This window comes from Bombus pyrosoma, linkage group LG5, assembly GCF_014825855.1.
Source record: "Bombus pyrosoma isolate SC7728 linkage group LG5, ASM1482585v1, whole genome shotgun sequence".
Taxonomy (NCBI): domain Eukaryota; kingdom Metazoa; phylum Arthropoda; class Insecta; order Hymenoptera; family Apidae; genus Bombus; species Bombus pyrosoma.
In genome coordinates, this window is record NC_057774.1 from 11,240,022 (window position 1) to 11,254,573 (window position 14,552).

At 39.5% G+C, this 14,552-nt stretch overlaps 1 protein-coding gene across 7 annotated transcripts in view; it reads left to right on the forward strand.

Moving 5' to 3' along the window:
• LOC122567758 (hemicentin-2-like) overlaps positions 1-14,552 on the forward strand; it is a 504,101-nt gene that overhangs the window by 59,410 nt on the left and 430,139 nt on the right. The gene's annotated exons all lie outside the window — the stretch shown is intronic.

Consider the following 14,552-nt stretch of genomic DNA (forward strand, 5'->3'; position numbering starts at 1 on the left):
CTCCATTGTTAAAAGATGATATCAGTACCGGTACCGTATGACCTGTTTCCTTCTTCGCTTGTTAACAATTTTTACACGTTCGCATTTCAGGAAGCTTTCGATCGAACCCAGTATTATCTATCCGAATCGCTCATTAGTTTCGCGTCATTAGTTTCGAAGTATTCGCTTGCGGGGAAGTAAAAATCGGGGCGAGAAATTGCGAGCCACGGCAACCTGTGGCTTTCTCGCATCGTTCTTTGATGTTTCGGTGCGATCTCGCCTAAACAATTAACCGAAAAACTAACTTGAAATCACGGTGTTATGCTCTGATCATTTGCATGAACTTAATTAATTATCGTGTGATGCAAGCTGTTCGCGCGTATCCCTTCGCTTCCAGCATGTCTCACGTACAACGTGTGTAATTACGTCAACTGGAACTTCGTTGCATAAAGGAATATAAAATTCCATCGTTCTTGTTTCCGTTCGCCAACATATTCACGGAGGATTAATTAGCAAACCAAATGGCTGTACGGCATCATCACGTTCTTTTGTACCATCCATATTGACCTGTTCATCTTGCTATATCCTTTTCTATTTTGTCTGTTCTTTACCCCTTTCAACCATCGCGGATTTATCAACCACTGCACATAGCAACTCCATGTATTAACGTGTATTAACGCTTACGATTCGTTCCGTATTCTCTCGTGAATCGTAAACTCCGTTACCATACCATTTTCGCGGATCTCTTTTATCTCACAAAGTTGAAGCATTGTTTATTTGGTAATTTAATTTTTAATGCGATGGTGGATCGAAAAGGATTGTTGGTATGAAACTGCACCGAGAGTACGACAACGGGTTAAGTCGATTTTTGTTTCATTCTCTGAGCCGTAGCGAAGTTGTTTTATTTCATTGTTTATTATAAGCGTCGTTACACTGCCATTTTTTGCGGATTTCATTCATCCCAGAAAGCTTAAGGAATTGTTCGTTTGGTAATTTAATGTAGGGGATTTTTTTGAGAAAAATTATTTTTTCAACGAAGGACGAACCTTCAGCGAAGTTATAGCAACGAGTTAAGTGGCTGAATTAAATGTCGAATTTTATTTACTTTTTATTTTTGTACTATGATGATATTATCTAATTTTGATGAGTCTAACGCAATAAAAGGGAACGAAGGGAATTAAATATCAACGTGAAAAATATTACGTTCGTCGATGTGTTCATGTTATGTAATAAAGAGAATCGGCTTAACTGGATTTTTTAACATTTTCAGTACATTCGCGGGCAATGCAACCAGAAAATACGTTTCCTCCCCTGCAGGGATTATTTAAATGCGGATTCGTCGAATTGGAGGCAAATTCGAATTTATATTTAATTAACCCTCCGGGGTAAGTTTACGTGAATCGTCACTGGCAAACAGGAAAATTGTATTTTAATATGTGAGCGATTTAGTCACGTGCGTTTATCGTCCAAAGGAGGACAGTAACTATTTTTCAAGTTACGAACAATAACATTTTGCGCTAGAAACACATATCAATGAATCAGCTGACAAACTTTTCTCTCTGTTTCGAAATTTCATTCATATTCTGTCCGATTTGACATGAAATCTGCGAAACAATTAAGCGGAAACCTCGAATAATGATCGATAATACATTTTAATCAAAATTGAATTATCAATAGAGTGTGGTTGCACGAACCCTATAGATCGTTCCAGTACGCACAGGTTGAAAACGAACGCAATCAGAAGGCGATGTAATGTTGAACAAACTGAAACATTAAATGCTTGAAATCCAAAAAACCGTGTAATTTTGAAAACTATTTTTTAAACCTGATCCTAACCCTAATCCAAAACGTGCCAAATGTGCTTTAGACTCTTATTCGAGGTTGCCATTCAGTTCTCTATCAAAGTTTCATTTTCTGGATTATATTCGTTAAAAGTATGAATTTGTATAAACGACTGCACTGCAGACTTTTATGCGTTTTTATATTTTTCTGAACACACCCGAAGAAATGAAAGTTCGATAGAAATTTGTTTCATCTACCAAACGTTATTTTTGCGCATTTTGGTATCTTGAAGTTTCACAAAAATTCGCAGAAATCCGCAGAAATCCGCAGAAATCCGCAGACACGTAATAACTGTTTCAAGATCGTCACGTGTATACATTCTAATCTAGAAGACATACATGACGAGCGCCGCAATTACGTTAATAACGAGCAGCTGGCTGGTCAAACGGCGACACAGGCGACAAATCTGATTGGGGGTATCTGCGAGTATTGCACGCGACTTGGAGGCTACAAAGCGAATCGAATGGAATCGACGCGACCACGTGGCCGCGTTTGCGGCCAGGGTGAAATTCGCAGGATCAAAGGCGGTTTCGTGTCCCTCGAGGCAGGCTCGATTCGCGGCTGTAACGTCATTTTGGCAAACAATCGGCCGTCCGTGCGGCCGTATCGCGCGGATCTGCCCCGCGCCGGGACTGCGATCACGAGCGGAGCGGAGCGAGCCGCGCGACGAGCCACGACGAGAGCGGTCTCGTTAGAACCGCAATGGGTAAACGAGTTAAAAACCCCCCACCCTTTCCCGCATTTTCGCTCGCGAGCAACAAAATTACATGGCCGGTGTATTCTGTGGCTTTTGCCGCTAGACGATTCAATTTGCGCATTAGCTGCGACGGCGCACAATACTTCGTTCCGTATAAATAAAGTGGAGCAAAAAGAAATTAAAGCGGCCGCCCTCGCCTACGCTGCCGCGAGCATCTGTCTTTACAAGGGTTGCCAAGGGTCGAATAGGATGAGGGACGTAGTTTAGCCGTTTCTTTGCTCGCGTTTGTCATTCCGTTTTCTCTTGTTTTTTTTCTTCTTTTTTGGCACATTTTGTTGTTTTTTTATTTCTTTCGATGATTTGTTTTTTTTTTCTTGGGTGGTTTATTCCTTGTTTATCTCGTTGACGGGATAAGAGTGCGTTATATATGCAGGCTGTGGTGTGAATTAATCATGCATTTACGCGAAATTTGAAAGTGCAAAAGATCATAGAGTGTATAGTGTATGAAAAAATATACAAAATATGAAAATTACAGTGCTTCCTGTAATATTTGACAAGTGAAATAATTTTCTATCGAGGTTCTACTTTTTTAATCGCATTCTCGAAAATATGAAATGGCATAAAAATTCGCAGGTTAGTTATTACGATGTTTGAGTTGGTGTTGGTAGATATATTTGTATTAAGCGAAGAATCTATTGTAAACGACTTTTAAAAGTGTACCTTTTTCTTTTATATTAGTGATTAAAGTCTTTTTAAATAGTCTAATCTGAAAAACTAACAAAGATTTAGATGTTATTGATATTTTTATTGTATTTATTTCACTGGTGGAATGAGAATTTGTACTCGTATATTGGGATGTTATGAGTTTATGGTGTAATTATAGTGAGAGTACGTTGCCTGCTGTTTTCCATATTTTTTGGAATTGCAGATGAACGTATTGTGTCATAAATTCGTAAGTCAACACATATACGACGAAATGTTTACGAGATGCGAGATATACAATAAAAAAATTTACAATAAACAGTGAATTTTATGCGATTCTATATCAGGGTATTTTTGGAATGTTATATTTATGTCGAATTTTTAGGTAGTGATATTTTTTTACGTATCTTTTCGATTAGTTACAAAAATAAAAATTTGAGGTAATCAAGTTATTTGACTAAAATTGTCGAATTTATAGAAAGGCTCTTTTAATGCTAACTATTATATATTTGTTTCAGTCTGCATGTTCAGTGAAATATGTAGCTTAACTCGTAGCTTTATGGAAAATATCAGGGTAATGTTGTTCGGTGTTCACGCGTTATTGCGTAATATTTCATTCAAACGTTGTGTCAACATTAATACCCTGTGGATCTATTTAATTTTAAATCTTCCTGGTGTATGTATTAATATGCATTCTACGACAGAATGCATTAATTAATTCTCTCCAACCTAATTATATTTACAATATTCGATATTCATAGAATTTTTATCTACTATCTTTGGGACGCTGATTTTAATAGTTAAATTTCATTTTAATCATCATAATTGAACTACAGTCCTAAAATTCAAATATGCTAAGATCGAAATAGTGACACAAAAATTTTTGCGTTTATACTACGTTAAAAATATCTAAATTAAAAATTAATCTAAATTATGCTAAATATAAAACGCCATAAAGCAGAGTAAATTAAATTCACCCATTCAGCAACATTGAAGTTACTAATTAATTAAACGATTCTATGAAACTTTAACGCGTTATGTTTCTCGTATAAAAATATCAGCAAAGATATTAATATTCGCTGAAAATTAATCTTTTTACAAAGCTTAACGATGGTTCGGTCAATGGAAGGGTTAAACGATCCTCTTATAAAAGTCGATAAAACTGAACTCTTATAAAAATCTCGATTCACCTTTTACCACAATCCTTAAAGAGATAATTTTACTACGGGTTTACTGTGCCTTACCGCCTACATTTTTTCGTATCACAAATCGTTCGAACCATCTTTCTGACACTACGTTTAATCTCGATCTACGTTTAATATCGATCCATCAAGTCGATCGATATGTCGCCGGGCATGGTAACCAAATGACATCGAGTAAGCACGTTAATTAACATTAACGTGATATCCAGAAGATACGATTTTAATCGGTACCTTTAATTAATGAAATGCTTTCAATTTACGTAGCGCAGTCAAGTTGTCTAACCACCTGCTCGGTCAAGTATCAACTGCCCTTCTCCTTCTCCTTCTCTTTCTCTCTTTCTCCCTCTCTCCCTCCCTGTGTCTCTCTTTCTCTCTTTGCGACCCTTTCTCCATGTACACTCTTGGATTCCGTTGGTTTCTCGGCCAGCTGGCTATAAACATCGGCCATCTCTCTTCCTTCCTTAGGACCTTCCTTTACGCTTCGAGGAGCTATAATTACTTCCGTTTCGCCCTCAACATTAAATAAAACACTCCGCATCGCTTGATCGTCCGCTCGAGCGTGTATAACGCGCCGAATCGACTTTGCTTTCACACATTTAAGTCGCATCCCCCCGATCCTTGACGTCCGAGACCGTGGCGACGTCATCGACGAATTATTGCGTGGTCGTTCGCCTCCTCTTCGTCCTCCTTGACTTCCTGTTCGTGACGAAATCTCCGTGGTCGCACGTCTTTCGTCCCGGCAAAACGGCTAATTGGACGTCTACCTTCGGGCCTAGCGTTTTCTGTGATTCGACATGACTCGAGTCGTTCAGCCGGTGCCTATTGTGCTAGTTTGCTAAGTGAGTGGCTGTTTACCGGCCAAGAGTCGACAGAGAAAGAGTAACAATCTTCACGCGGTCAAAGGACTGTTGGCGTAATAGCTTTAGGGCCTAGAGTCTGAAGTCTAGACTTAATGTGGCACAGGTATGTAAAGAAGAAGGGGAAAAAGTGGTTTTTGCTGGCTCGAAACAGATTGTTGCGCCGAGGGTTGGTCATGTAATACGCGCGTTTCACGAGGGCGTGAGTGCTCGCAGCTATTGTCAACCTCCTTTTGCCTTGGTGATGCTTTTAGCCAGTGTCTACGGTGGAATTAGCCACTTGAAGTTTAATTGCCGTGGCGTGGACGAACATTTGCGTTCGGACGACTTTAATCTCCGCGAATTAAAACTGAAGTTTAACTTTGGTACATTCCATGCTCGACACATCTGCACCGTGATTACACGAGATTGAGTCGATGTTGTAAGACGAGTGGTTAACAATTCATAAGTTTTCGGTGTGTAGGAAGTTTTACGACGAGGTACATGATAGAGAGTTGATAGGGGATAGCGAGAGGAATTGTGGTTTGTTTTGTAAATAGTGCGTGAATGCTTATGCAAATTTATATTTTTCTGAATCTTCTGAATTTCTCGTCTCGCAATGGGTAAATTCATGCCGGTAAAACTCTTTGTGAAAAAGTGCTTATTTTGCTGATACGGAGGTTATGCTATTATATTTCATTTTGGTATTCAAATTTTGATACGTACGTTCTTCTAACTTCAACGAGCACTCGAAACTTTCATTTTAAATCTTTAAATTTTCATTATTAAAAAAGGTTATTGTATATATGTTTATAGAATCAGTATATTCCTTCCATCATCTCCTATCCACTTCTGTTTAATTAGCCCATATTAGTTAAGCTATTAATCGAACGTACGCGCCTACGATAACCTGTACCTACGTTATAACATAGTTTTAAAATACCGTACCGTACCGGTGTCGATACTGAAAACCACTTTTAGAAGCGCTAACCACTTTAGAAGTACTGAATAATGATAAAAATTAAACGAACAATAACTGCAAATAAAAATAGACGCTAATAATCAAACCCATTGAAAGAATTCAAATTCTACACGTACGGTGCAAGGTTTGCAGAATTAAAATTTCCGTTTGGTACGTTGGAAATTTTCTTTCATTTCCCATAATTGTCGCTTCTCCGTAAGAATTTATCTCGAAAGACACCTAAAACAGAGATGAGATTTGCCTCACAAACGGCAACTCTTTCGTCGGCTTCTCGATCACCGCGATCGTCGTACGACGTTAACTTTCCCGCGCAGTTGGTGCGCCACCTGGGTTTGACGGAATTCGTTCTTATTTCAACAAAGTTTTTTCTCGTTAGATGCGTCCACGGCATCATCGCAGACCAACCAGAGTCGACCAACTTGCAAATTACTTGAACGCGAGCCGTATCGAGCCGCGATCTCCGACGACCAGGACGAGAGCTTCCTGATCGTAATCTTTTAATTACGTCGAAAGAAAGAAAAAGAGGGGTCGAAGAAAGAAAGCAACAAGGAAAGAAACGGAACTTTAATCCACCGGCGAGGAAACAGCTCCAAGCTCTTTGTAGAAAGACACCGATATCATATTCTCCGTCTCTTTTTCTCGATGGAAACCGTGACTGCGTCCTGAAGACGGGTCGCTATCGTCGTCGACTATCTAAAATAGCGACGATCAAAGTGTAGAACGGAGAAAAGTGCGCGCGAGGCTAATCCAATTAATTCGGACGCTCGCGAGCCTCAACGCGGAAGGCAATGGTTGGGCAACAAAGCGGAAGATCGTTATTTCCATGCAAGTTCCAGTCGTTTGGCCGACGAGCTTGGCAGAACCAGCGTGTATCGGTTGTTGTGTTCAACTTGCACGAGACATTTTGTTCGACTTGTTCGAAAGTTACTCGCTTAGGTAAAAACTGCTCGTTGTAATAAATAGACTGGCGCACGAATGTTTTGGTGTTTCGCGTGTAAGTTGGTTAGTTTCGGGTGACTAATCGTGGCACGTGTAACTTGGAGAATTTTAGTTCGTTAAGGGCCCCGAATGGTTTAACTTGGTTTAAGGTGTGAAACGTTGCGCTCGGGTTCCCGGTCAATGACTCTTTGAGGTTGATTTATTTGACAGTGGAACGGTGTTGTTCGTTTTTTCGTCGCTTCGTTTGTTAGGTTTCGCAGATGCAGCAGGAAATTGTATATATACCTTGAGATAGTTTTCTGTGCTTTCTGTTTTTACTATATGGTTTAAGCGAAAGTTTAAAGCGTTATTCAAAGGATTTTTAGGGCGTATTATCGGATATGATCATATTTACTCGAATTAGAATTTTCTCTTTAAATGTCGTCTTTATAACCTAATGCGCGAAAGAAATCGCGTCCTTGAAATTGTAAAATTATATGATGATGATGTAGAGCGTACATTTTTTCGTTAGCTTTAATTGTACGTGACAGTGACTGGCAAGAGAAGGAAATTATATAATCGTTCATATAATTCGTATGTAATATTTCCCAGGGGAAATTTCTGAAAATATTCTGCTAGAAATATTATAAAAGAATCCAACAAAATTTCCTGCAGAATGATTATTCACGTATAACAATTCTTTGATAATTCATATTTTATGCATACTTTGTACAAAATATGCTGCAATCGTGAAATCTTCGTTTCATCTTTTCCCGCAGATAGGACTTTGTTAATGGAAACCTTTTAATAGAAAATTCTCCCATGAATCTTAATTACACCTCTTCACGTATATAAAATTTTCATCATAAGACAATTTCCAATTTAAAACGCTCAAATTACCACGATTAACAATTATAAAAAGTGAATTTTTTTAAAATTCTCCGATAGAACAAACAATGATTATAATAATTACGCCTTTTACACCAATTTACGTCCAACACACAGCCTGCAACTGCAAAACCTCTACTTGCTTTATCACTTTCTCACTATCAGAAGTCTAACTCCGCTTTCGTCGCGACTGCTCGCCGTCCTTGAGAGGCTAGAATCAACGAACCGTGTTTTCAAGCACGACTTTCCTTGGTCGAGTTTCACAGCCCCCGACTGGTAACTCTAGTCGGCCGGCAATGACTTATGTGTCCGACTGGATCCGATTGTGGTCAATGTTGGAGGACCGCGGAAAACCGTAGAAGACCGTGGTTCAGCCAGCCGAAAAATTTTACGATATGGAATTGATATTCGACTTTGGAGAATTGTACTGGAAACGAGTGGTAACTGAACCGCGAGGTTCGCGAGCTGCGTTTTATAGCAGTAACGGCTCGTGGTAACCGCGTTCAATCGTCCATTAATATCGGCGCACGTGAAACGCGAGTTACGATTATTAACGCGATAAAAATTTCCCCTAGTTTCGGGAACCGGGATGGACTTTACGAGGTAAGTTTCGTGCCGGACAGCGATTTCGCGCAGAAGGCGTGCACACTTCCTTCCAGCGTGAAATCAAAGTGACGTATGACTGTAAAACGTCCGCGAGGGTGAATGGCTCACCCGTCGTCGGTAGATGGGTTAGAGAATCGTCGGGTCGATTGGTTGGCCAAGCTTCCGGTGGTACGAGCGGATTATGGTATCGTTGGTAATTTGAACGCGTTTTGCACGGTAAATAGAGAACGCCGACATAAACCGCGGGAAGCTTTTGTGCAAATGTGCGCAGGGAAGATCGAAGTATTTAACGTGTCGATGGACTTTCTTCGCCGGGTCGCGTTTGATGCGTTTGAACTTATAGAGCGTTTCACCCACCGTGTTGTTCCAGCTGGAAGGTTAATTGAAACGGTAACGAATCATCGTGCACGATCGCGGTGAAATTATATTGACGACTACATGTTTATACAATTAACTAGGCCTGCTGCAGCCGAACCGTGGCCTGCCGGAATGTGATCCACGTACTGTGTTTGACCATGCGGTTATTTCGTTTGCACGGACATTTGCTTCTATAATTAACGATATTAATTTTTCCTCACGAAATTATATGCTTCCTTATGACTACGAACTAAATGAAAATTCCACAAAAATTGTACGTAATTAGCTTTTTGAGCCGTACGAGTTCATATACGTGAAGCAAAATTCATTCTTTTGGTTTATGAATGTAGATATAAATTTACTCGTTTGAAAAAATTCTATTACTGGCTCACACGACCGTGTATGTATGTTTAACGAACTCTTTATTTATCGAATAAAAGAGTGTGAGGTAGCTGAATATTTTTTACAAATCGAGATATTGAATGTCTTCTTATAACGTAATGGACGTACGTCCCAATTAGCGCCTACATCAATAATAAAAGTTGAATCGTGTTCTCGTTTTTATGTAAGATCGCAAAGATTGAAGGACGCGAACAATAGCCGAGGTGGTCGAACAATTAGAGCTGGTTATTTTTCAATTATCTGCACAAAATCTTTATGAAGATTAAGAATGCAACTGTCAAGCAAAAAAAAAAAAAAAAAAAGAAATGATACATTTCACATTTTCTGTTTCTACAATTAATCAGAACATACTGGTTCGATAGAATTCACATTGATTTTTGTCGAGGTAAAAACACTTGTTTTTTCATTTATCATTTTATATGATTGTATTCATTTGCTGCATAAAGATCGATAGTCCTAATATCAGCTACTTCGTTAATATGCACACGTGATATGAGAGACTACTTATAGAACAAATAAAATCTAAAGGCTCAACATTTTCCTTTCGACCTGATCGCGTGAATTTCCAAGAATATTATGCAGAAACAAGCAACCTGATCAAAGTGACCGATGTAGACATAAACGATAAAGCTTCAAGCTCCTTCACACGAAATTAGCATTTTCAAAATACCACTTGGTTCTAACCGAGCAGGTGCTTATCGCAGCGCGCGATCTTGCGGAAAAATGCATGCGGAGCGTGGGTTGGTTAACGAAATTGAATAACGCAAAACCTGATAAACGAGTCTAATTTAATTGGACGGAGTAATTTAGCAATCCCGTGAATGATTAATTTAGCCAACGATTTCATTCGGCTACGGTGATCGCGCGCTATAAAGTGTAAAATATGTAGGACGTGTTTAATTACAATTATCGACGGGGATAGATGGAAACGAATATTCGCGCTCTCGCGTTGCATATTTCATCGCGGTGGCGCGGTTCGACTCTTCGCTGTGTCCTATGTCCCGTTTACAGAATGGATATTTCTTTCTTGGCCGGAATCAAAATACAAAAGCTGAAAGGCGGAATCGGTCCACGGTGACAATACCGATATGAAAGTTTTTACGCGGTTCAGAAATATTCCGGCAGTCTTCCCCGGCCATCCTTCTACAATACCAATGAGAACGGAATATAAATCTGCGAAAAATTTCAATGTATGAATAGTAAAACGTGATATGATACGCGTCACGACGAACCACTAAACGATTCGCTGATATAACGCGAATTTTTCGGGCTTAGAATTCTGTCGGCGGTGACGTTAACAATTTTTCTCCGATTTTATAGTTTAATTCCTTGCTGTTACAGACGGTTAACTTACTCGTTTTATGGCGTTCCGTTGTGTATAGAAATAGAGGAGAGAGAAACGAGCGCGCGATATCGGAAAGATATTAAAGTTTCGATCAATAGTTTTCGGCATGAAGGATTTTAGTTCGGCTTTATGTTAGAAGGAGATTTAACGGCTTGATAAAAGTAAGTTTGCGAAAATTTGTTCGGATATTTTGGAATAGCTATCAAACACGAACGCGACAGTAATTTTTTAACATCAACTTTAAGTAGCTTGATTTGTTCCACGCCGTTTGTTATTACTTGTTTGATTCAACTTTTTATTATGCCTCCACTAAGTTCTTTGAACATAGAATTACAAATTTATTCGACAGAATTCATTTATTCACGGCAGATTTTGTTATATGAAAAAATAGTTTGCGTCCAGAATATCAGTGTGAGTGTGTGACAAGCTTAGAAGTTAGTACAAGTTACGTACTATATTAAAATTCTGTTGCGTTCAAATTTGCAGTTGAATTCGCAGATTGCGCGCAAAAGTCCGTAGCACAACTTCCCCGTGATTAAAATCATTCGCATCCAGATAATGTAGAATAGAATTCAATAAAAATATCTGTCGTAACGATTTTAATATAAATTTTTTCAAAAATATAGTGATGTACGGCTTTTTATTATATGTACCGTATAAGACCAGTCAGGAAAATTTTCTAATCTCCATGTGCAGTACAAGGAAATAAACGTAACTGTGTCAAGTCACTGGTGACCTTAATAGTCAGTGCGACTATAAACCATAAAGAAAAAAAGAAAGAAAAGAAGAAGTAGATATATATCGAAATCATCATTTTTCATTCAACATCTCAACTAATTTCATTTCAACTTCTTGATCAGAAAATTATCTAAGCCGAAACGACCGTTTTCGAACGAAAACAACGAAAGTGATTAGCAGGAAGAAAAGAAAACGAGAAAATATCGAGAAATATTCGCAGTGCCGTCAGAAAGGAAAAACTAAGAAACAGAATTTCATTAAAGAATCTGACTGACGAGTTAAGAAATCCCCGTGAAAAGGCACGCAGCGCCAGCTCCTAATGGACAGTGCAGGCAACGTCGCGTCGCGTGGTGAAAATGCGACCGATTTTCCGTCTAGCATAACCGCGTGCGTCGCTTCACAGAGATCATAGAAGCGCGGACGCGTGAGTCGATCAGTTTGCCGTTTGTAGCGAATGGGTCGTACGGTTCACGGCAACGCGTACTTTCGTAATTAAACGTCGACATCAATCGGCAGTAACGAGCAGTGGCCAGAAACGAATTTGCACTCGGTCAGAGGAAAATAAAAAAGAGAAGGAAAGGGCAGACGCATACGCAAAAATAGGGACGCCCCCGCGAGAGAGGCCGCGTTCCCACTATTTCAAACAATTCCCAGCCTGTCATGCGGTCTTCGCTGCCTGTCTGTTGACTCCAACCTCGAATTAACCGAGTAATCTTGCTGGAAATTGTTTCAGTGGCATCGATTGCCCGGGGAACATCCGGAACAAACACAGCCCGGGGGAAACGGAGACACGATCGAACCGCCTCGTTTCGCTAAAAATGTGTCCCGCGCCCCGTTAAACTTGTCTAGTTCGAAAGTTTTTCAATCGACGAGAGACTCGTCCCTGCTTCGTCCCGGCACTTCGACTTTGAACGATACGATCGCGCGCCGGACCCCGTCCCCAACAACACTGCGAACGAGTTTTAAGCGCAGTACCAGAAACTACTATCGCCAGCGTCTTCGTGGAAAGACACGGAGGGTTTTAAGTATTCGTGGCGTAGGAAAGATGTAAGTTAAATCATAGAGCCAACGTCCTGATTAACGTCCTACAGCTCGTTCATAGGAAAGATTTATTTATGGACGCACAGAGCATTTTTTCTTAGGGTTTCGTAGAATGAAAGGCTACATCAATTACAGTACGTATAATATTCGCTTACTGCTTCAGTCGTCTAAATAGAATGTCAAACATGAACGATATTAAAAATTGCGAAATAACTACAAAGTCGATCTCGAAATCGTTTTCCTGACAGGATAATAAGAATATCTGAATTAATTATTATTTCAAGTAACGGAAGAACGAAGAACGCAGATAGAAGTCTCCAACGTATAAAGAATTTGTTCGTACCATTCTAGCCAAGGCTTTAACTTTAATTCCTTTGTTCCAACGTCCAAATACCGGACTGCTTCTGACTCGTGCCCAATTTTATAAGTTCGCTATACCGGCGCTGATGCTGTAGAAACATAGGTAACGGAATACACGGAGCGTTACTCTGATCTCGTGCCAAAAAGAGTCCACTGGTTCGCGTTGTACGTCCACGCGCTCCACGTTAACGTCGTTAAACGTTGCTCGTATCTGGCCAGCTACAAAGGCGAACCATACACAAAAGAATCGTAAAAACGCGTTCAACAGAAGGAGTCGTGTCAAAGAATCGAGAAAGAGATATACGTATTCGAAGAATGTCCGCCGATTTTTCATAGAATTTATCCGTGGATTGGTATTTCGCCGCCATCTGCTTGGCTCTATTGCATCGATCGTCGCTCGTCGATGATATCCGATTGACTGTTCCACGACCAACGCTATCCCGTCTACTCTCTGTTCTCTTGTAATTAGCTTGAGCTCCCAGCTACGATAGAGATCGCATTTATTGGATTCCTCTCGCTGCGTGGTCGAGAAGAGATAAATCCCAGGCAACGCGAGGGCGCCGCGTTTTCACGCTGGTATTCTGTTCTTAGAGCTGGTACTGATGACCCTTGCGATGTTGTGATTTTGTGGCGGTGACGCTGTATGATTTGACAGATTAATTTTTGCAGTGGCGTTATAAGAAACAATAAGAAAAAGAATCTTCGTCTTTTCTTGCGTGAAATAAGACATTTTTTTAAATAAGAACTTTTCCAAGCGAAGATAAAGAAATAACTTAGGATTTTAATTTCGTTTAATATATCACAGTATTTTCAACGCAATGTTCGTCGTCGCATCGTTAGAAATAGTAACAAAGACGATCCTTGTCAATCTTTTATCTTTTATCTTATCGGATGTTTTTCATCTTTATCGAATAAATTTGGGAATTGCGTGCATTGCATCATAAAAATAGTAAGAAATAATGTCTTTTCTTTGCACCTTTAATTCCTGTTCAATATACTTCGATATTTTTAACAGAATGTTTATTGCTGCTTCATTAGAAATAATAACAAATATCTTCCTTCGCTCAGAAGAGGAAAAAATACTCTAAGATCTTTCACTTCTGCCGAGCAAATTTCCGTACTTTTAAATACCGAATAAGTCTGTCGAATCACATAATGCCATCGCATAACGAAATCTCAATGACATTATATTGTCGCACGGCCCTTATATAGTACATCTATTCAATGTCTTTAACATCTTCGCGTTCCAACATCTAGCGTGTGACAGCTAGATCATGTGTACACTTACTATGTGCATCGCGTCTTTAGAAATACAAAACTATCTAATCGTGTTGTAAAATCGCAACCACTGCAAATTTCCACAATGCTTGACGACACATCGCGCAACTCGCCTCAGCACCACGTTTTATATTTCTCGTATCATATTGCTTGTATGCATTGCGTTATTAGAAATATAAATCTGTTAAATAGCACAGCGTCGCTCTTTCAAAATTGCTCCTAGTTCGAAGTTGTCGATTCTCACAGTTTCGTTATTACGAAATTTCAATGATGTCGCATTGTCGCATACGCTTTAAGGAGATATGCAACCCTGGTAGTCCGAATATAAGGGGTAAATCTAACACTTTCCTCGCCTACAAGTATTTAATAAAGGATCTAG